Raw genomic sequence first — 25,350 nt, 5'->3', positions numbered from 1 at the left:
GGCTATTATAAATAAGGCTGCTATGAACATAGTGGAGCATGTGTCCTTCTTACCAGTTGGGACATCTTCTGGATATATGCCCAGGAGAGGTATTGCTGGATCCTCCAGTAGTACTATGTCCAATTTTCTGAGGAACCGCCAGACTGATTTCCAGAGTGGTTGTACAAGCCTGCAATCCCACCAACAATGGAGGAGTGTTCCTGTTTCTCCACATCTCGCCAACATCTGTTGTCACCTGAATTTTTGATTTTAGCCATTCTGACTGGTGTGAGGTGGAATCTCAGGGTTGTTTTTATTTGCATTTCCCTGATGATTAAGGGTGTTGAACATTTTTTCAGGTGTTTCTCTGCCATTCGGTATTCCTCAGGTGAGAATTCTTTGTTCAGTTCTGAGCCCCATTTTTTAATGGGGTTATTTAAGATCTGTATGATAAAAACTTCAAGTCTCTGAAGAAAGAAATTAAAGAAGATCTCAGAAGATGGAAAGATCTCCCATGCTCATGGATTGGCAGGATCAACATTGTAAAAATGGTTATCTTGCCAAAAGCAATCTACCGATTCAATGCAATCCCCATCAAAATTCCAACTCAATTCTTCAATGAATTAGAAAGAGCAATCTGCAAATTCATCTGAAATAACAAAAAAACTAGGATAGCAAAAACTCTTCTCAAGGATAAAAGAATCTCTGGTGGAATCACCATGCCTGACCTAAAGCTTTAGTACAGAGCAATTGTGATAAAAACTGCATGGTACTGGTATACTGACAGACAAGTAGACCAATGGAATAGAATTGAAGACCCAGAAATGGACCCACACACCTATGGTCACTTGATCTTCGACAAGGGAGCTAAAACCATCCAGTGGAAGAAAGACAGCATTTTCAACAAATGGTGCTGGCACAACTGGTTGTTATCATGTAGAAGAATGTGAATTGATCCATACCTATCTCCTTGTACTAAGGTCAAATCTAAGTGGATAAAGGAACTTCACATAAAACCAGAGACACTGAAACTTATAGAGGAGAAAGTGGGGAAAAGCCTTGAAGATATGGGCACAGGGGATAAATTCCTGAATAGAACAGCAATGGCTTGTGCTGTAAGATCGAGAATTGACAAATGGGACCTCATGAAACTTCAAAGCTTCTGCAAGGCAAAAGACACCGTCAATAAGACAAAAAGATCACCAACAGATTGGGAAAGGATCTTTACCGATCCTAAATCAGATAGGGGACTAATATCCAACATATATAAAGAACTCAAGAAGGTGGACTTCTGCATGCCATTTAACTACCTGAATAAGTCCTCTAACCCCGGAATCAGCAGCTGCAAATGTATTTCTTCAGGGCCTCTATCTCTATAACTGAAATGATGTCAAAAAGCACACTTTCAACTTTCTAAAACTGATTAATGCTTCTATTTATTTAACTCTCATATTCATAACACTTTGTGTGTGTGTTTGTGTGTGTGTGTAACTCAAGGGGTACTTCGTATTTGAGATAGCTTACAATAATCTTTACCCATTTAGGCAATGAGGAAGAAGAAAAGATCAGCAAAAATTTCAAAACCATACTACTCAGCTATTAAAACGAATGATTTTATGAAATTCCTAGGCAAATGTTTGGACCTGGAGGTCATTATCCTGAGTGAGGTAACCCAATCACAAAAGAACTCAAATGATATGTACTCACTGATAAGTGGATATTAGCCCAGAAACTTAGAATACCCAAGATATAAGTTACAATTTGTAAAACACGTGAAACTCAAGAAGAACGAAGATCAAAGTGTGGACACTTTGCCCCTTCTTAGAATTGGGAACAAAACACCCATGGAAGGAGTTACAGCGACAAAGTTTGGAGCTGAGACAAAAGGATGGACCATCTAGAGACTGCCATATCCAGGGATCCATCCCATAATCAGCCTCCAAACGCTGACACCATTGCATACACTAGCAAGATTTTGCTGATAGGACCCTGATATAGCTGTCTCTTGTGAGACTATGCCGGGGCCTAGCAAACACATAAGTGGATGCTCACAGACAGCTATTAGATGGATCACAGGGCCCCCAATGGAGGAGCTAGAGAAAATACCCAAGGAGCTAAAGAGATCTGCAACCCTATAGGTGGAACAACATTATGAACTAACCAGTACCGTGGAGCTCTTGACTCTAGCTGCATATGTATCAAAAGATGGCCTAGTTGGCCATCACTGGAAAGAAAGGCCCATTGGACTTGCAAACTTTATATGCCCCAGTGCAGGGGAAAGCCAGGGCCAATAAGTGGGAGTGGGTTGGTAAGGGAGTGGGGGGGAGGGTATGGAGGACTTTTGGGATAGCATAGGAAATGTAAATGAGGAAAATACCTAATTAAAAAAAAAAGAAAGAAACCAAAAAATAAAAAATAAAAATAAAAAATAAAAAATTAGTAAAATTATTAAATAGAATCTTTGAAAATGTCCTTAAGAGAATCATGTTTTAAACTATAGAGTGTAGTTTTTTAATTTTTTTTTTTTAAAAGGACTTTGAACTTTTTTTTTTAAATATATTTATTTATTTATTATATGTAAATACACTGTAGCTGTCCTCAGACACTCCAGAAGAGGGAGTCAGATCTTGTTTCGGATGGTTGTGAGCCACCATGTGGTTGCTGGGATTTGAACTCCTGACCTTCAGAAGAGCAGTCGGGTGCTCTTACCCACTGAGCCATCTCACCAGCCCGTTTTTTAATTTTTATCAAATTATATTTTATACTAGGTTTATTTAATCCATCTATACTTAAACTTGAATGAATGCCATCTTCAAACAGTAAAGGTATTCCTATTTTCTTCAAAACACACTCTGAAGGACAAGTTTATCTCATCTTCTCATGAATAAACAGGATAACTTTCAAATTTCATTAACTACCATAGCCTTGTAAATTACTACATTTTTACATATCAGGATGAGTAATTAATCCTTAAAGTATGGTTATACACAATTTTATCTGAAATGATAACTTACAGCTATTCTGAAATACAGTTTAAAATGCCATGGAATTGTCGATATTATATTATCTTTATTTTTAAGTTACATTTTCCAAGAAATATCTTTTGTGTGTGTTTACTTTGGGATTCTTTATTTCAGGTTTTTATATCTCCAAGCTCCAGTATAAATTATGAGATAAAAAATAACATTATATTTTGACTGAAAACAAAACTTTCTTGTAGCTTGCTAAACAACTTTCAGAAAATGCTAGTATTTATACTGGGCTATTCATAATCAATACGTTATCTGCAATGTCTTATTAAAGCACACACAGAGAATCTGCATGAAAATAATACTAAGTGAATGTTGTGTTTAATTTTTTCTTAGATACATTATTGGAATTTTTTTGAAACTATCTACAAATTCACTGAGAACAAATATCAACAATTATATTGTAATTTAATCTCCTTCATTTGTCTTTAGAAATAAGTGTATTTTAATAGAATGAGGATTTTTCCATTTTTTTAATTTTCAAAATTTTTTATTAGATATTTTAATTATTTACATTTCAAATATTATCCCCTTTCCTGGTTTTCTCTCCAAAAATCCTCTATCACCTCTCTCCTCCCACTGCTCAACAACCACCCACTCCTGCTTCCTGGGGAAGGCATAGAACCTTCACAGAACCAAGGGCCTCTCCTCCCATTGATGACTGATTAGACCATCCTCTGCTAGATATGCAACTGGAGCAATGAGTCCCAACATATATAATCTTTGGTTGATTATTTAGACCCCGAGAGCTCTGGGGGTACTGGTTAGTTCATATTGATGCTCCTCCTATGGGAGTGCAAACCCCTTCAGCTCCTTGGTTCCTTTCTCTGCCTCCTTTATTGTGGACCCTGTGTTCTATCCAATAGATGACTGTGAGCATCCATTTCTGTATTTGTCAGGCACTGGCAGAGCCTCTCAGGAGAGAACTATATCAGGCTCCTGTTAGCAAGCACTTGTTGGCATCCACAATAGTGTCTGGGTTTGGTAATTGTATGTGGGATGGATCCCCAGGTGGGGGAGTCACTGGATGGTCATTCTTTCCATCTCTGCTCCAAACTTTGTCTCTGTAACTCCTTCCATAGGTACTTTGTTCCCCATTCTAAGAAGGAGTGAAGTATTCACACTTTGGTCTTTCTTATTCTTGAGTTTCATGTGTTTTGCAAATTGTATCTTGGGTATTCTAAGTTTCTGGGCTAATATCCACTTATCAGTGAGTGCATAGCATGTGTGATCTTTTGTGATTGGGTTGCCACACTCAGGATATTTTCTAGTTCCATCCATTTGGCTTAGATCTTCATGTATACATTGTTTTTAAATAGCTGAGTGGTATCTCATTGTGGAAATGTACCACATTTTCTATATGCATTCCTCTGTTGAGGGACATCTCGGTTTTTTCCAGCTGTTGACTATTATAAATAAGCCTGCTATGAACATAGGGGAGTATGTGTCCTTGTTATATGTTGGAGCATCTTTTGGGTATATGGCCAAGAGTCCTATACCTGGGTCCTCAGGTAGTACTATGTCCAGTTTTCTAAGGAAGTGCAAATTGATTTTCAGGCTGGTTGTACCATCTTGCAATCCTAACAGCAATGGAGGAGTGTTCCTCTTTCTCCACAATCTTGCCAGCATCTACTGTCACCTGAGTTTTTTATTTTAACCATTCTGACTGGTATGAGGTGGAATCTCAGGGTTGTTTTGATTTGCATTTCCCTGAAAATTAAGGATGATGAACATTTGTTTAGGTGCTTCTCATTCATTTGATATTCCCCAGTTGAGAATTCTTTGTTTAGCTCTGTACTCCATTTTTGATAAGGTTATTTGATTCTCTGGAGTCTGACTTATTGAGTTCTTTGTATATACTGGATATTAAACCTCTATTGGGTAAAGATCTTTTCCCAATAAAAAAAGTCTGTTGGTTGTCTTTTTGTCCTATTGCCAGTGTCCTTTGCCTTACAGAAGCTTTCCAATTTTATGAGGTCTCATTTGTCAATTCTTTTTTGTTTGTTTGTTTGTTTGTTTTCTGAGACAGGATTTCTCTGTGTAGCCCTGGCTGTCCTGGATCTCACTCTGTAGACCAGGCTGGCCTCTAACTCAGAAATCAGCCTGCCTCTGCTTCCCAAGTGCTGGGATTAAAGGTGTGTGCTACCACTGCCCCTGCTTCATTTCTCAGTTCTTAATGTTAAAGCGTAAGCTATTGGGGCTCTCTGTTCAGGAAATTTTCCCCTGTGCCCATATGCTGGGGGTTTTCCCCTCTTTCATTTCTATTAGTTTCAGTGTATCTGGTTTTATGTGGAGGTCCTTGATCCACTTGGAATTGGACTTTGCCCAAGGAGAAAAGAATGGATCAATTTGCATTCTTCTACATACTAACAACTAGTTGAGCCAAGACCATTTGTTGAAAATGCTATCTTTTTTCCAAGGATTTTCTATTTTAATAAAATATTATTAAAATTGTTTTCTGCTGTCCATCCAGAGAACAAACAGAACAAAGATAAATATGTTTGAAAGGGTCCTGCCTGGAATGCTGCAGTGTTACAGCTCTTAAAAGAGAAGCTAGGAGGTTTGAGCAGGCAGATAAGTCTCTGGGTCTCTTGCCCTCTACCATAGGAGTGGCAGCAGCAGTGGCAGAGGCAGTGGTAATGGTAGAGTAAGTCTAGCCAGGCAGATGGTAGAAGTTTCAGTGATTCTTTTGGAGAAAATCTCTTGTCAAAGTGTTACAACTGAGTAAAAACAGCCACTCTCAGATGATCCTCAGTGAAATAACTTGTGTACTTATTCCACGTGGATAGGGACTATATAAACATTGAGGAGTGGTGTAAGACTTAGGGTAGATGCTTCCTATTGCCTAATTTTAGATGTTAATGATGCTCTATTTGCATGGGGAAGGATTCCAAGTGTTTCCTTATATGACTAAATGCCCATGGTCTGCTCAGTGGGTTCTCATGGTTGCAAGCTCCAGAACAGATATACAAATAGATAGGGAGCATTTTGACTCCTGCCAATCTCAAGACTCTGAGATCCCTAGGGTCTGAGATTCCTCACCCTTACCAGTTCTTCTTTCTGTTTGCAAGGCAAACTTACCCTACACTCAATCCTTTCAAGTTCTACTGAAAGACAGTGTGTTTTTTTATCCTGAAATGCACTGTCGCGTTGTTTTCAAATGCTTTACTTTTAGAAGAATCAGTTCAAAAATAAATGCTGAAGCTCTTTCCTCCTAACAAAACAAACACCACTGAGTTAATTCATAATCTATACTATGTTAATACATTGAAAGATACAAAGATCATGTTAATTCTGACTGAATACCTGAAATAAATATTTTTTGTCATTTTATAAATTGGTTAATGTTTTAGGAAGAAGAAGTTTTGAACATTAAATCAAAGCAGTTTATAAGGTCAACCCACTGCATCATGAGGCTTAGTTCCCCCAAAAATATTTCTCTATTTAAATATTCCTAATACATTTTCTCAAAGAAAAGCACATCAATTTAAGTACCCTAAATGGAAAGTGGAAATTGTTGCCATCCATATATATTCAGCTGTACTCTTAGAATCTCTAGTCTGTCTCAAACTCTTTGAAATACTATGTAAAAGTAGCATTATGTGCTTTTTCCCCTAAGCACATGAAATATAGAAAGAGATACATAGCACATGGGACTGAATGTTCCTTGAAATTTCAGCATTACAATTAAAGAATGAAAGCAATGGTGAGTTACTAAGAACAGTATTTATTATTTATGATTATGTCAAACCCTAAGTCCTTATGTGGCTCTTGCTATGCTGAATAATCATATTATGTCATTAAATCTTTATGCTGCCATGGGAGAGAAGTGGAATTAATCTCCTCTTGCAGATGAGCAAAATGAGCTTCAAAACTTGACCTTGCTGGGCCTTATGGTTTATGGTTCACAACTTGAGAGGTTTTGGACTAACTCTTCTTGTGCTGTATAGCTATGAGAAATTATCTTGATTAGAAGATTTAAAGTGTACAACCCCCATCAAGAATGTGAGTGGGTCTATGTCTCAGATTGGGTTTCCATTGCTATGAAGAGACAGCATGATCAAGGCAACTTTTAGAAAGAATAACATTTAATTGGGGCTGGCTTACACTTTTTGAAATTCAGTTCATTATCATCATGGTGAGAAGCATGTCTGTAACAAACATGGTACTGGAGGAAAAGCTGATTGTTGTACATCTAGATCCGAAGGCAGATAGGGAAGGATTGTCTTTTGCAGGCAGTCAGAAGGAGGGTTTCTTCCACACTGGGCAGAGATTCAAAGCCCCCTTCTTCCAATCATACTCTCACTTCAACAAAGCTACACTTACTCCAACAAGACCAAATCTCCTAATAGTGACACTTCCCATGGGTCAAACATATTCAAATCACCACAGTCCATTTAATGGCAGACTGACAAAAGAGGGATTATATATTTTTTTTTTCTTTCTACTGCTATAATGAGACAACCTGACAAAAAGCAAATTTAGGTAAAAGTGGGTATATTTTAATTATATTTCCACATAATAGTTCATTGTTTAGGGATGTCAGGGCAGGAATTCAAGGGAAGAACCTTAGGCAGGAACTGATGCAAAGCCCATGGGAGAATGTTATTTACTGTCTTGCCCCTCAATGACATGCCCAGTTTACTTTACTATACAATGTAGAACTAACTTCCCAAATGTGGCACCTCCCAGAGTAGTCTGGGCTTGCCAGTTTCAAGCATCAATCAGTAAAATAAACCATGGTTTTGCCCATAGGCAAACACAGTGGAGAGGATTCCTCAGTTGATGGTCCACTTAAACAAGTGACTCTAATTTGTATTTAGTTAACAAAACCCTCAAGTACACAAGTTGAGCACTAGCATTCCTTTTCCCCTGTCCTAAGTGTGAACCTATGGGTCCAGCTATACAACAACTCTGTTTTATTGTCATGATAGCCTAAAAATATGAGTCCCAATAAGCCTTTATTTCCTTTACTCCATATTATCCTTCATTTTGAAATGGCAATGAGAAAAGTAAATACTACATGGGACCATGTTTTCACACCAAGAAAGGGACACTACAACAGTTTGATTAATAAGCATGTTTTCCACAACATGTATTATTATAGTTTTCCAGATAACTATTGGACTACATTTAATGAAAATAGGCATAGAAACAACCAAGATTTTTTGACTCAGTACACTGGGATCTTTTGTGATAGACATGATTTTGCTACTTAGGCAATTTTGTGTCATAGATTTGTCATAAGCACAAGTCACAATGTATCACATTGCAGAAAGTTATATCCTAGGATATACACAGAAACTAGGGAATATGACTTGTGAAATGGCAGAAAAAGGAGGTTTTATGAGACCAATTCAGATGAGGAGAGCACTTGTCAATAGAAAAATGCAAAAGGAGGAAAATGAAAATAAATGAGAAACTTCTGTTCAAGAAACAGCTGTATACCCTTCATGTAAAGAGATGATACACTCTGTGTGTCTTTGTTACTTTTTTATTACTATGAAGAGACACCATGATGTAGGAGTTGTTTCTGATGCTAAGGTCCTATTCCCCAATTGGTTTTTGATCCATCAAACATGATGCTAGCGGCCAATGAGCTGGGTGAAGTAGGTGGAGCATCCAGGTCCCCTCAGGTAAACTAGCAAATGCAGGAGAACTAGGGGAGGAGAAGGAGGAACAGCTGCAGGAGATAAAATCAGCCAGCCACTCTGTCAGAATTCACCTGGGGTGATAGGGGAAGTTTAGGAGTTCTCAGTCACTAAATTAACAAAGGTATTTTAATATTAACTGTTCTCTCCCTCTCTCTCTCTCTCTCTCTCTCTCTCTCTCTCTCTCTCTCTCTCTCTCTCTCTCTCTCTGTGTGTGTGTGTGTGTGTGTGTGTGTGTGTTGTATGTGTGTTGTTTCTATCCACAGATCTGAGGGAACTTATGTAGGACCTGCTAGTGTGACCTATGCCCAAGTTTTCAGGCAAGGGTTGGGGGTAGCAAAAGCAGCATGATTAAGGCAATTTATAAAATACAGAATTAAATTAGGGTATTACATACAGCTTGAGAGATTTGGTTCATGATGATTATAGTGGGGAACCTGAGAGCAGGCAGAAAGGCATGGCAGTGGAACAGTAGCTGAGGGTTCATATCTAATCTACTCTACAAGTTGGAGGTAGAGTTCAGAAGATCTGAGTTTGTACTTCTGAAACTTGAAAACTCAACTCCAGTCTCCTCCAACAAGGTCAAACCCCCCCCCCTAGTCTTTCTCAACACAGTTAAACGAACTAGGAACCTAACATTCTAATATAGAAACTTATAATAGCAATTCTCACCAAACCACTACAATGATGTTACCCCTTACTGATGAACCATAAAATCAGTTCATGCTGTTCAGTGGTGTCATGGAAATTGTTTTTCCTAAATTTCAAACTAATGAAAGTTGGGCTAGAAAAGATGAGAAGTGAAAGGTGTTGAGTGTAGGATTTCTTTTCTTTATCTTCCTTTTAAAATCTGTCATCTAATTAGCATGTGTATTAGCTACTTTTCTTCTGCAAGGGTAAAACACCATGGCAAAAGCAACTCCTAGAAGAATAGTTTATTTGGACATCACCTGTAGTGTGTTGGTCAATCATATCAGTTAATACTCACAAAACAGTCTAATTTGACTGTGGAAACCTCACAATTAAGACTCTCTCAGATAACTCAGGGCTAAATAGAGTTAAGAGCAGAAACTAACAAAGGGACCCCTGAGTCCAAGATTTGATGCTAAGTCATTGTATGTTTTGTCCTTTTTGCTGTAGATGCTACTTATTTAAACACTTTAAGATTCTGGAATTTCCACATTTCTTGCCATGTGTTATCTGAGTCTCAGCACACCTATCATAGTTTGCAACAAACAAATGGAAAGAGGCTCCATGAGTTCTTCCAATTTTGCCTATATTTAGGGCTCTCATTTGTAGTGTATCTTCCCCATTCGGGCAGGCAGGCAGTTTTCAACTGTGCTTTAATGTTGATCTCCTAAAATGTTCAACATCCTTAATCATCATGGAAATGCAAATTAAAACAACCCTGACATTCCACCTCACACCAGTCAGAATGGCTAAGATCAAAATTTCAGGTGACAGCAGATGCTGGCGAGGATGTGGAGAAAGAGGAACACTCCTACATTGTTGGTGGGATTGTAAGCTTGTACAACCACTCTGGAAATCAGTCTGGCAGTTTCTCAGAAAAATGGACATAGTACTACTGGAGTATCCCTCAATACCTCTCCTGGGCATATATCCAGAGGATGTTCTAACCGGTAAGAAGGACACATGCTCCACTATGTTCATAGCAGCCTTATTTATAATAGCCAGAAGCTGAAAAGAACCCGGATGCCCCTCAACAGAGGAATGGATACAGAAAATGTGGTAGATTTACACAAAGGAGTACTAATCAGCTATTAAAAAGAACGAATTTATGAAATTTCTAGGCAAATGGATGGACCTGGGGAGCATCATCCTGAGTGAGGTAACTCAATCACAAAAGAACTCACATGATATGTACTCACTGATAAGTGGATACTAGCCCAGAAACTTAGAATACCAAGATATAAGATACAATTTGCAAAACGCATGAAGCTCGGGAAGAACGAAGACCAAGGTGTGGATACTTTGCCCCTTCTTGGAATTGGGAGCAAGGCACCCATGGAAGGAGTTACAGAGACAGAGTTTGGAGCTGAGGAAAAGATGGACCATCTAGAGACTGCCATATCCAGGGATCCATCCCATAATCAGTCTCCAAATGCTGACACCGTTGCATACAAGAGCAAGATTTTGCTGAAAGGACCCTGATATAGTTGTCTCTTGTGAGACTATGCTGGGGCCTAGCAAACACAGAAGTGGATGCTCACAGTCAGCTATTGGATGGATCAAAGGGCCCCCAATGGAGGAGCTAGAGGAAGTACCCAGGGAGCTGGGGGGATCTGCAACCCTATAGGTGGAACAACAATATGAACTAACCAGTACCCCCCAGAGCTTGTGTCTCTAGCTGCATATGTAGCAGAAGACGGCCTGGTCGGCCATCAGTGGAAAGAGAGGCCCATTGGTTATGCAAACTTTATATGCCTCAGTACAGGGGAACGCAAGGGCCAAGAGATGAGAGTTGGTGGGTGGGGGAGTGGGTGTGGGAGGGTGTGTGGGACTTTTGGGATAGCATTGGAAATGTAAATGAAATAATTACTCAATAATAAAAAAAATTAAAAAAAAAACATTAACTAACGTAAATAAAAATAAATAAAAAATAAAAAGCGTAAGTGTAAACCAGTCAGGAATTATTATCCTCTTCTTGTGGAATTGCTATACATGTGTACAAATCTACACGTGAAAGTAGCTTGCATAGTATCAGGGATGTATCTCCTGTCTTCTAAGAGCTTTATAGACATTATATTTTTCAGCTTAAAGTTTCTTGTTGACCTCTAAATGTGCTGTCACCTAATCAGTAATACGTTAATGCACTATTGATTAATTTTTTAAATGCCTGAGGAAAACAGATAATCACTGTAGAAATAATCTAAACATAACAGTTACGAAAAAGCCCACAAAATAGGATTCCCCAAGAACTACAAGGCAGGTCAAACAAAAACTGTTTTGGAGTGAACATCTCCAAATCTGTTCTGCCTATTTCAGAGCTACACACCACTAAGATGCTGTGAATATAAAGCTATTTATTTTCTTTTATTGTTTTTTTCTCTTTCAAGATTATCATGATGCTAACAAGCTAGGATTATGGCAATTTGATATCGTCTAATAGTTGCCACTTTCAACTATTTTTCTTTAATAAAGACTTCTAGATATATTATAATTTGCTGCTTAATATTTGAAGTTCTGACTTTGATTTGATCACTTATTACCATTTTTTTTAAATATCAGCAGCCATGCCAGATGGTCTACCCTCAATAGTAAGTACAGCTCTAATAAGTCAGACTTCCTCTTTTGCCTTTCATGAGTACCATTGACACATGGCATACATGAGTTAGTGCATGTGAACATGTGTGTATGTGTGGGCAGGTACACGCATATGTGCGCACACACACATATACACAAACACACACACACACACACACACACACACACACACACACCAAGCAGAACTTGCTGGTATGATTACATCTTAGTCCATTTCTCATTCATTCAAGAAAGTAAATAACCAAAATAACTTGAAGAAGTAAAAGTTAGGGTAAGTTTTTACAGCTGTCAATTATGGGCTGCCTGATGAGGCAATCAAAATTCAAACACAAATGCCAAAAAATTCAAGCCACGACAGAGCAAATTATGCATACATTTTTGAAAAGTAATTTCTCACAATGTATAACACGTATAATACAGTCTAAGTGATTAGAACACATGCACAAATCTGAGTAAGGTATATCAAATAGAAATACTCAGAATAGCCAAAACTGTTCATCCTGTGTGTGAAATATTATTTTTTTCAGAACTGAATAAGAATAATGTGTAACACAGCACAGACTTCATATTCTTGTGTACATTGAGGGAACCAAAGACCAAATGCCACCCATTCTGTTACCGTGATGTAATGTACGCAGCAATCTTACACAGAGTAGGCAGATTGCTGCTATCAAAAATATTATTAAGTTCCAGGTACTCTACTGAAGTAGATATGAGGAAGAAAATATTGGAGGGTTGTAGAAATTTATGAAGCAAGGTAGCTGTGATGCCTATAGAATGCTGTAGTTAAATTAGCTGAACATAAATGAATTTTGTACTTTAGAAGGAAAACGTTTATAGTATTTTACTTTGTGAATTAAACCTCAACCATACTATTTTTAAAAATCTCTGTAGTAACACAAAGCAGTTGTTCAAGGACCACCTTGATGTGCAATTCCAATAACTTTAAGGGACACAGATGTCAAAGTAAAACAGCCACTGCTTAATTAAATGAATTATTTTTGTGGAGTGATCATTTTATATCACTGTGTTCAGTTTGGACTATAAGGATGAATAATGTTGAGTAGGATTCCCATCCCCTCCATATGACTACTTTATCAGGTTCACTCACAGCCAACTTGAAATTTACTCTTTATCAATCCCAAATGCCATTTGGCATTTGATTTTGGTATGAACAGGAGCCTGAATAATGAGATGTTATACCGCATTACCGTTAAACAGCTATTGAAATATATGAAATGGTTTGGAGAAAGATCTCTGAATTAAGTGCACACACTGTTCTTGCAAAGGACATGAGTTTGGTTCACACCACCCACTTTAGGCAGGTCAGCTGAGTAATGGAGAACATTTTCTGGTTTCTGAATTTATATTCAGGCGAATTTATCTGCAGACAGACACACGTAAATACATACTATAAAGAAAATAAACAAAACAAAATATATTAGGACTGGTAAGCACATAGTTTATTTAAAAATATAGATTTCTTTCTCACGGTTTCAGAGACAGACATGTCTAAAAAATTTTTGTCCAAAGAACTGTCTAGTCATTAAGGTCCTAGTTTATGTTGTCTAGATCACTTTCTAGTTTTGCTCACTCATCTGCTAGAGGGTGTCAAGAAGACTTCTCAGCTCATTTCAGTTATTATGCAGGGCTGGTGATTCTGTGTAGGAGCTTAGACTGTAATCTTTTTAATGTAATCATCCTTGGAGGTTATTAGTTCTCAGTACATCACATTGGTAACTGTATTTCAAAATATGAACTTTTTGACATTTATTTGTTTTGTCTATTTGTTGTGGTTGTATATTGCAAAGGAGATTTATATATGTGTGTACATATAGAGGGGGGTTCTTATGCCATGGTATACACATTGAAGTCTGGACTGTTTGCAGGAGTTGTTTTTTTTTTTCTCCCACCACATAGATTCTAGGGATATCTCTCAGGCCATCAGGCTTACTGACACATATACCAGCCCTTGAAGTTTAAGCTATTAATGTATGTAAATTGCAAGAGATAAAATGTTTTTAATATGAATTGGAAAAGGAAATATATCCAAAGTATATTATTTCATATTTGTCAAATTAATTTACACATATTTAGTTATCCTCATAGGGATATGTACCACAGATAGATTGGTAAGGAGAATAAGAGAATCAGTGCCTATATCCTAAGAATTCAAAGCATTCCAAGTGATCACAGCTGTGTTTTTTGTGGCTACACACCTGTCCGTCTGTAGGAAACATGTAAATTTTAGCAATTTCAAACTGACAGAGGACAAAAATAATTTTATATAGAATCTGTAAAGTTGACTAGTAAGAAATACACTTGTCACTCTAATATTTATCTGTCAAAAGTAGAGTATACTTCATTTGAGACAAATTCAGAAATATTAAAAGATGTCGAGTTCCCATTTTTTTCTCATTCTCACTTGTATCATAGTTAAAGAGGGAATATAACAGCAAAAGGGATGGCCATAAATCTGCATGTGTCTTCTCTGTCATCAATATCTCTGGTATCTGCAGTTGGAGATTCATCTTGTATTCTTGATCCTTCCAAATAAGGACCACAGATTCATGTAGCATTTTCTAAGTGTTAAAAATTACTCTTGAGAAAATGTCCTGTGTTAAGTGCTTTTGAAAAAGTGAGTGTAACAGGGCAGACCGTTCTTTGAACATCCCTTGACAAGGTCAAATTAGATCACCAAAGGTATTAGGAAGTCAAGTTCAGCATCACCAAGACATGTTAACAAAGGTAGGACAGCTGGCACGCCCCAGTGATCCTTTGTGATTGTTTCAGAAGCTAGAGATGGGCTGGTGGCATTTAGAACTCATTAGTAGATACAGTCACAGGCCAAGACAAGAGAAAGGCCAAGACATTGATCAAGTATCAGAGACATTTGTGGGTTCTCCTCTTGATCTACCCATTTATTCCTACAGCTTGAGGATGCTAGCAGTCATTAATAATTCACATAAAGCCTTGTTGCAAAGTAGCCTCTACTGACATTGTTGAATAATTAAGTCTCCTTGAAATTGTTACTAATTGTTATATATAAGATAGTGGCTGATGGCAAGTTTGCCTTCTTATTAAGTGCAGTCCTGAGACACTGACATAGCCTAAATCATCACTGATATTACAGTAACTATTTACCTCTGGTCTTCCCTTTCTCTGGCCACTAAAGAAATTAATGTTCAAACAGTAATAATCAGAAAATTATATGAAGAAACTTTCTGGGCAGAAATATACATGGCATAATACATTTTATTCAAAATAGAAAACTGTAATACAAATATAGCCATATATTTATAAGGCAGGCATGATCTGCCCATCTATGTTTCTGTGTATATATAGTTATGCATGTGTAAATCTACTTGAGTGATAAAGTCTAACCTCAAAAATTTAAATAAATTATTTGGCTATTATTTTATTCTAGAAGATAAGATTGATAGTTCCACTACATCTTTGCCGTGTGCTTCTTTCTGGTTCTTATCCTGAGACTTTGATTTGAGCCTTCTGAGTTTCTCTAGAAGCAGCTAAACAGCCAGTTATCAGGTGGCATTGTAAGAAGGGGCATCTCAGCTTGATGGTGTATGAGCCTCAGGCTAAGCTTTAAGTGTGCTAATCATCAGGTGGTTCCCAGAAAGTCAAATGACCCTCAAGGATCTTTCTCCTAAAATTCCCTGTGGTTATTTCCCTGAACCGTTGCTTTCTAATGCATTTTTCTAAAAATTTTTTGCTTCTTTGAGAAGGCATCTGTTCTCCTTTGCTTTTAGAAATGATTCCCTAGAGCTCTGGGCTGACTCGCTATCACTTATAACTCATATCAGTGCCACAGGAAACAGATCCTTATGTTTTTCTTAAGAAAACCTGAATATATGGTTAATCCTTGCATTTCATACTTAACACACCCTCAGCACACAGCCATGTAATTTTCATGAGCATTTATAAAAGTGAAGACAAAGTAGGTTTAATATTGGGGACAACAGGCTAAGCATCTTAAGTAATTCCTTTCAAAATCCCTTTGGTGAGCTTCCCTATGATCTGAAAAGTAGTGGAGCCTGCAATTCAACAACGATTAGTGCTCCCTATATTTTCCTTTCTTTTTCCTTCTCTTTTTGCAGCTTGTCAAGCACCATTGGAGTGTGGATGTCGGTTGACAGGTTTGCTATCATTAACTTTTTGCCAATCCAACAGAGTTGCCTTAATTGGAAGGCAACATCAATTGTTGTCAAGCTTGTGCTGAAACTGATCTCTTCAGCTTCCGAATATATTTTACTCTTTCTCTGTTTTCTGAGTGTGAACCAGTAGATTTGTCTCTAAATAGAAATGCTTCCATGCTGAAATATTTATATTCCAGTGTCCTTAATCATTTCCTTTGCTGTCAGGCTCTTGATACACATGCATAAACAAATGATCAAGGCACCTAGGAAAATTGGAATAGTCAGGGTTGGACTTCCTAATGCTTTTGAAACAATAACAAAAACTGCAAGAGATATGGGCAATACTGGTTTGTCTTAGTTAGGGTTTCAAAGCTGTGAAGAGATAGCATGACCAAGACAACATTTATAAAGGACCTTTAAATTGGGCTGGCTTACAGTTTCACAGACGCAGTGCATTATCTTCAGGGTGGGAAGTATGGTTGTGTCTGGGCACACATGCTGCTGGAGAAGGAGCTGGAAGTTCTATTTCTTGATCCAAAGGCAGCCAGAAAGTGATTGGCTTCAAATGGCACATAGGAGGATACTCTTGCAAGGCCTTCTACAACAGTGGCACACTTTCTCCACTAAGGCCATACAAATTTCCCCATAAGGAGATACCTTCTAATGGAGTCACTCTCTGGGGGCAGGGGGTGTCAAGGATTCACAAACATGAGTCTATAGGGGCCATACCTATTCAAACCATTGCACTTTTTACAATCAACTAAGGGACTATTGGAAAAAGCAAAAATGGATAGGGCAGAAGCCAAGGATGTGGACGGACAGATTGTAGATCACTTCCTAGAGAAAGATTTTGGTATACAAAACAGAGAGCTGGAATTCCTGGGAGGCTAGGAGACACCTTGATTTGAGGGGAGAGAGTGTGGAGTCAAAACAAGGGTGGTATGACACTGCGCACACAGGGCACAGTGTCAGAGTATTAGGTTTCTGCATGGGGTAAACTTCCTGGATATTATCACTTGTTTTCCTTCCATTTCCTGCTTAGCAGTGGCAAGCACAACCCTGCCTCAGGGCATGGGAAGATTTCGATGCTGAACAACTAGAACCAGAGAAAACAATTCCCAAGGCCCTCAGAGTATCTTTGGAGATCTGAATAATTCACACACACACACACACACACACACACACACACACACACACACACACACATATATATATATTTCAACTGCTTTGCCTTCACAGTAAGGGAATAAGCTATTACATCTCACCCTGACTTTAAGTAATACTGATTTAAACCAGATCTCCAGAGAGCAATCAATTTTGTGTTTTAATTGTGCTTTAAATAAAACCTTAGGAATATCTATGAAACCTTTTTAAGAGCAGATGATTTTTTTAAAAAATAAAAAGGAATAGAATAATTGCAATCAGCATGATGATAACAAGGACCTGAACTAATGGGCTTTGACAGTTAACATTCAAAATTTCCCGTGTAAGAAAACTAGAAGTTGCCTGCTTTGTAACAATAGCACCACTGAAAAAAGAAATTACATCTAAAAGGAACTTTATTCAGAAACTTTAAAGAAAAGATCAGAAAATATTTACAATATTACAACTAACTTCCTTTGCAGAACTTTTAAACAGTGAAATATATTTTACAATCTATACACAGTAGAATTTAACAATTTGCAGTCATCTATGCTCTCTTCAATTGTTTTTCTTTAACCAGGAATGTTTCTCTAGCATTTCCTTTATAGAAGTTCTATTGATAATTATTCATCATCTGACAGAGCCTTAAATTCATCTCTATTATTTAATCATATGTAAAACGTATATATGTATGTATGTATGTATGTTTGTACATATGCATGTATAGTGCTGGGCACATAGACAATAGGTGGCAAATCTTTAGTTTTTGAATCTTTAAAAGTTACTGTGCCTTCCTCCAGTCTCTGGAGTTTACAATGTGCAATTCTCCTGAGACAGTTTTCTGCTGCTCTCCTAGCTATGAAGTGATTGTCTGGTTGCTTTAAAGTTTCATTTTTTTTAATGATTGCTAGAAAATTTCCTTACAATATTTATGCCTATTATTTGAATGTGTTGAAAATAGTTAAACACCTAATAAAATTATCTGATGCTGAAAGACTGTTATTCTTTCATACTAGATATTCAGATTTTAGATTTTTCTGTTTCTTTTCCACACAACATGATTATAACTTTATTACTTCTTGTAGTATTTCAACATCTCATTTCTAAGATAGAGATTAACAATAGCAACCAGAAAGGGAAACCTCAGAGAGTAGAAGTGCTTCTAAAGGCACTTGTCTTCTGCCTCCTCTACATGTGACTCTCAGAATCTAGATAGAGGCAGACCATTGTGCTTTCAGGGTTTCTGGAATCTACTATTTTAAATCTCTTTGGTTTATACTTTTCTTTCCTATATCCCAGAAAGTCCATGAATCCAACGTTTCTGGTTTTATTTGTTTTTTTGTTGTTGTTGTTGTTGTTGTTGTTTTTTTTTTTCCTCAGAGGTCAACTCAATCGATCCATTTTCAAAATCATTGACCTTTCCTATTACTATCCACCAAACACTGAGTCATTTACTAGTTTATATTGCTAGCCTTATATTTTCAATTTAAAAATCATATATGCTTCTAAGATATACCTTATATTTACCCTCTGAAAATTTATACTTTTTTTTTTTAAGTTCAAAAGCTTTAGTAAATTCGGGGCATTGATATTAGTCATCTGTTCTCTTAAGAATTGGACTAGCCTTTGGGTATTTTGTTTGCTTGTTTGTTTTATTTGATTTGATGGGAGAGGTTTATTTGTTTCTTTGTTTATTTTCTGCTCTTCGTTGTGTATGAAAAGTGTTTGCATTCTACCTTGAACCTTTTCTTTATTATATTATAAGACATTAAATCCTCCTGAAAATGCTATTTTTCTTTTATTACATTACAGTTTTCAAGTAAACATAAAAATAAACTAGTTCCAGAAAGTCCAATTGTTCATAAGAACTTTATTATCAATAGTCTATATATTATCTATATCGTTAATCTTACCTTCTAAGTTTAAGACTCCATTTTATTAATTTTCTCATTTTCAGTACTTTCAGGTTTTTTTTTTTTTTTAAATAGAATTGCCCAATTAAAGCTCTAGTCTGTCATGGTCTCCATGAAAAATTAGTGATCCTTGAGCAATCTCTGGTGCACATTACCTTTGTGTTATGTCCCTAATTTTTGAGCACTTAGGGCCTATTTCTCTTGTCCTTTGCCCATAAACAGTGGAGTGTTTTTTTTTCTTTAAAATTTTTAATCTTTCATCCTCTACTTTTATTGGTGTCTACATTCATATACCTAAAGAGTCCATATTCAGTTTTAAAAAATCCAACAAATATACACGCATATACCCACAGGTACACACACACACACACACACACACACACACACACACCATATATGCATGCCACTACTGAACTATTGAGTTGTGCCAGGATCACCATTGTTGTAGTTCATAGGTGTCATCTGTGGGACTTTTAGTGGTATCCCTCCTTTGGAGGCTTCCATTAAACAATCTGGTACTATGAAATAAAATATTCAAAAAGAAAAAAAAAAGAATTGACTAGCGAGGCGAGGCTACTGTATACAGCTGACAAGGGAAAGGGGGCTATTACAGTTAAACAAGGAGGTGGGGTTTATGGTATACAGCTGTGGGTTTGGGTAATCTCTGTAGGATAGTAGTCTTCAGGCAGTAAATATCAAGATGGGAAAAAGGATGGCGGACGTCTTCTGCACACACTATCAACATAAAAAAAAAAAAAAAGAAAGAAAAAAAGAAAATCTTCGGGTAGTACGCTGACAGGCAAATCTATTCTTGGCCAGGAACCTCTGGGAAGTATCTTTAACTCACATGGTCTTCAGAAATAAGAACTTAGCTTCCACTTCTGTGAGGCTTTCTTTGGTTTAAGTTTTTTGGTTTTTTTTTGTTTGTTTGTTTTTTGTTTTTTTTGGGTTTTTTTTGTTTGTTTGTTTGTTTTGTTTTGTTTTGTTTTTCCTCGAAAATCAAGTGTCCATAATTATGTGGATTTATTTCTGGGTCTTCAAGTGAATTCCATGGATCAATACCAACAATTTAAAAGTGCACCTGAAAGATCTAAAACAGAGGAGGAGGAGGAGATATAGAGCTAAACAAAGAATTCTAAACTGAGGAATATTGAAAGGCTGAGAAGCACCTAAAGAAATGTCAGAGACTAAAGGAAAGGCCATCCAGAGACAGCGCCACCTGGGGACCCATCCCATATACAGTTACCAAACCCAGACACTGTTGTGAATGCCAAGAAGTGAATGCTGACAGGAGCCTGATATAGCTGTCTTCTGAGAGGCTCTGCCAGAGGCTGACAAATAACAGAGGTGGATGCTCACAGCCAACCATTAGACTGAGCATGGGTTCCCCAATGGAGAAGTTAGAAAAAGGACTGAAGGAGCTGAAGGGGTTTGCAACCCCATAGGAAGAACAACAATATCAACCAATCAAAGCCCCCAGAGCTCCCAGGGAATAAACCACCAACCAAAGAGTACACATTGAGGAACACTTGGCTCCAGCAGAATATGTTTCCGAGGATTACCTTATCTGGCATCAGTGGGAGGGGAAATTCTTGGTTCTGTGACAGCTAGATGCTAGGGTGGTAAGGCAGGAGTGGGAAGGTAGGTGGGAGAAGCAGGGGGGTGGGGGATATATGTTATAGAGAAATTGCAGAGGAGAATCCAGGAAAGGGGTTAACATTTGAAACGTCAAATAAAATAATCAATTAAAAAAAATAAAAGAACCAACTCTTGGTTTCCTTCGTTCTTTGTATTATTTTTATATTTCTAACTGATTGATTTCAGCCCTGACTGTGTGTCATTACTTCTTGTCTTCGAAGTCTACTCATCTTTACTGTGCTTGCTGCTTCTTACTACTGCTCCTTCCTCTTCCTCTTCTTCTTCTTCATTGTCACCGTCATAGTTACCTCCTCCTCCTCCTCCTCCTCCTCCTCCTCCTCCCCCTCTTCCTCTCCCTCCTCCTCCTCCTCTTTAGATCTATCAGGTGCACTTTTCAATTGCTGGTATGAGAACTTTCTAATTTCTTTATGGAAGCACTTAGTGCTGTGAGCATTTCCTTATCACTGATTTTAATATGTCTCATAAATTTGGTTTTCTTTTTCCTTCATTTTCATTGAATTACAGAAAGTCTTTAATTTATTTCTTTCATTTTGACCCAGAGATAATTGAATAGAGAGTTGATCAATTTGCATGAGAGTGTAGGCTTTCTGGTATTTCTGTTGTTGTTGAAGTCCAAATTTAATCTATGGTGGTCTGAGGAGACACAACACGTTATTTTAATTTACTTGTATCTGTTGAAGCTTGCTTTGTGACCAATTATATGGTCAGTTTTGGGGAAGGATCCGTGAGGTGCTGAGGAAAAGAAATATTCTTTTTTGTTTGGGTCAAATATTCTATAGATGTCTGTTAGTTTCGTTTGATTCATGAAGTTAGTTTGTTTTGATATCTCTGTGTTAATTTTTTGTTGGGATGGCCTGCCAATTGGTGAGAGTGGGGTGTTGAATTCTACCACCATTAGTGTGTGGAGTTTGATGTACCATTTGAGATTTAGCAATGTTTCTTTTACAAATGTGGGTGCCTTTGTTTTTCAGGCATAGATATTCAGAATTAGGATATCATCTTGGTAGATTTTTTTTCCATTGATGACTATGAAGTGTCTTTTTCCTTTTCCTTTGATTTATTTTGATTAAAGTTCTACTTTATTAGATACCAGAATGACTACCCCAGCTTGTTTCTTGGGTCCATGTGCTTGGAAAACATTTTTTTCCAGTCCTATACTCTGAGGTAATGTCTATATTGTTGAGGTATGTTTCTTGTATTCAGCAGAATGATGGCTTTGTTTTCATATTCATTCTGTTAGCCAGTATCATTTTCTTGGGGGAGTTGACTCCATTTATGTTGAGAGATATTACTGACCAGTGATTGTTAGTTCCTGTTATTTTGATATTTCTGCTTTCAAATCTTGTGCAGTTTTATTTATATCTTCACTGGTTTAATTTTATTTTCCTGTATATCTTTAAGGGATTTAATAGTTTTTTTCTTTACCTCTACTTACTTGATTGTATTTTCTTTTTTCTGCTTAAGGGATTTATTCATTCCCTCTTGAAAGACCTCTATTATCTTGATAAGATTGAATTTAAGGTCCTTTTCTCGTGCTTTGGTTGTGTTACATTGTGTAAGGCTTTCTCTTAGTAAGGTATCTATGCTTTAAAGGTGTCATATTGACCTGGCTTTGGTTGATTGTAGGTTTTTTTTTAATTAGATATTTTCTTTATGAACATTTCAAATGCTATCCTGAAAGTTTCCTATACTCTCCCTCAGCCCTGATACCCTACCCACCAACTCCCGTTTCTTGGCCCTGGCATTTCCCTGTACTGGGGCATATAAAGTTTGCAATACGAAGGGGCCTCTCTTCCCAGTGATGGCCAACTAGGCCCTCTTATGCTACATATGTAGCTAGAGACACAAGCTCTGGGGATACTTGTTAGTTCATATTGTTGTTCCACCTATAGGGTTGCAGACCCCTTCAGCTCCTTGGGTGCTTTCTCTAGCTTCACCATTAGGGGCCCTGTGTTCCATCTTATAGATGACAGTGAGCATCCACTTCTATATTTGCCAGACACTAGCATAGCCTCATAAGAAACAACTATAACAGGTACATTTATACAATGGAGTACTACTCAGCTATTAAAAACAATGGATTTATGAAATTCTTGGACAAAAGGTTGATTGTGTTCTTATAAGGGGCTTTAGCCATCTGGATTGTTTGGTTCATGGATGCTTCTTTTATAGTAGGCACTAGGGCAATAGTTAACCTCCATATTTCTGGTGCAGCAGCCCTCTCTTGGGTATCAATGACAATATAGTTCTGAATCAGTAGGTTCATATGGCTCAGGATCTGCAGGTCTGATGAAGGTGGACAGAGAGGTGGCAGGAGATTGGAGGTCTGCCTGGGCTCTCAGACTGCTTAGGGCATTTGGGGGTGTCTCAAAGGACTCAGTGAGAAGGTGAGATGGGTGGGGCTCTTTTCTGTTATTTTTCCCTACTTCCTCCATCTTCTATATCCCCAGTTTTTTTGTCAGATCACTTGTACTTTTATGTTCTCATCTCTGTTGCTCCCCAACATGTCCTATTCTGGCATTATCAAATTTTTTTCCTTTCATGATTTCACTAATTACTTGAGGATATGCACTACTTTATAAATATTTCGAGCAAGGAGCTTCAGGTAAGAGAGAACATACAACATTTGTTCTTCTGAGTTGGAAGGACAGGTCAATATGTCAATCGATGTGAACTTTTCTAATTGTGGTCATTGCCTCATGTTTCTATACAGCTGATTAGTATTCCATGGCTTGTAAGCAGAGCAAGAAGATGAGCGAGACACAGAAAAGGTTCATCCAAGGCAAAGCATGTATTAAAATGTCATAGTCACCTGTTACATACTATGATAATTTGAAATATCGAAACCTTTTTACTATTAAATCACAAAAACAATCTTTAAAAATTAGTCTTTAAATAAAATAGGAAATAAATAGCAAATGAAAGATGGAAATTGCTCCATTGCTAAAATTAAACCAATACTAATTAATATTATTACTACTAACTATAGTAGACAATAATGAACCCTGAATGAAATAGACATCAGGAAAATGATGGGGCAAAGCATGTGGTGGGGTGGTGGAGAGAAAGAGAGAGAGAGAGAGAGAGAGAGAGAGAGAGAGAGAGAGAGAGAGAGGAGATGCCTTACTCTCTCAGCTTTCTGAGTTCACATGTGAGTATTCTCTCCTTCATGCACTTTCAGAGAAATTGCACTGTCCTTAACTGTCACTTGAGCCTTAAACTATGGGTTGTGAATTCTGAACTTTAAACATCCCAAATCCCAAACTAAATAAACCTTTTCATCTTAGTTTATATTCTTTGGGTATTTTCTTATGGAATGGAAAACAAACTATTACAGTATGTGTGTGTGTGTGTGTGTGTGTGTGTGTGTGTGTGTATCACATTTTTATTTTAATCTGCCTTGTCTTTGCAAAATTTCAATGTTATCAAGCAGACCAGTCTTATTCTGACATTGCACATGGCAGTGTAAAAGATGAGGCTGGCTTCCCTCCCTGTGCTTTGCAGGCTTGAAAAGATGGACGTGAAGATGTGCAAAATCTCATGTGCACTAAAGACCAAACTTGTTCATGGAAGCTAATGTAAGGCCACTCTGATTCAGCATCTTAAACAGGATCATATACTTTTAAATGTTTAAAGAGCTCTTTGTTGTGGTGGCTGTTGGCACATCCAAACATCCAGAATTGGGACTACAAGAGTTCTGGTTATTGACTGTGTTTGTTGAGGTCCTTGCTAGTGCTTTCTCTCCCTGTGATGTGACTAACGTGACTCGCTTCCCAGCATTGTGCCTGCCTCTCAGTTACTTTTCATTGAACAGTTTTAAAACATATTCCATTTTCTTTATAGGGATTTGGCAAATTATCCTGTTAAACATCCTTTCAAAATGACCTTTAATGGCCTATGGTATATCAGTTCCTTCACTGTATTGATTTCCTTATGCATTAGCTGAACCTGCTCCTGCAAGCCCATTAAAACACTGCTTCCTCCAGGCATGCAGCTACAGCTGGAACTTCATTGACACAGTATTGCTGCCCAGGTGTTCAAAGTTTCATGAAAAAAAGAAAACAAAATAATTGTTTCTTGAATCTAGCATTTTTAAGCACTCAGGAAATAGTGTCAGGTAGATCTCAGTGATTTCAAGATTTCACGACTAGACCGATCTACATAGTGAGTTTCAGGATATCCTGAAATATTTATATATATTTAAGATAATATTTAAGATAATATATATACATATACATATATACACATATATATGTATATATACATATACATATACATATATATGTATATATATATATATTTGTGTGTGCATGAATATATGTGAATACATATACATATATAAACATATACATATATAGTTATTGTCATTAAGATGAGTAAAAGAAGCATAAATTTTTTGGTGTTGCAAACATTCTCTCAAATATTACTTAAAGATATGAATATGAACAACATATGTAAATAATATATCATCTCAAATAACACAAATTTATAAAATAAAATGCCATTAATATTTTATCAGTTTTTACACATGAAACTA

The sequence above is a fragment of the Mus musculus genome, chromosome 1, assembly GCF_000001635.26.
Source record: "Mus musculus strain C57BL/6J chromosome 1, GRCm38.p6 C57BL/6J".
Classification (NCBI taxonomy): domain Eukaryota; kingdom Metazoa; phylum Chordata; class Mammalia; order Rodentia; family Muridae; genus Mus; species Mus musculus.
Note: the sequence above shows the minus strand (reverse complement) of the source record.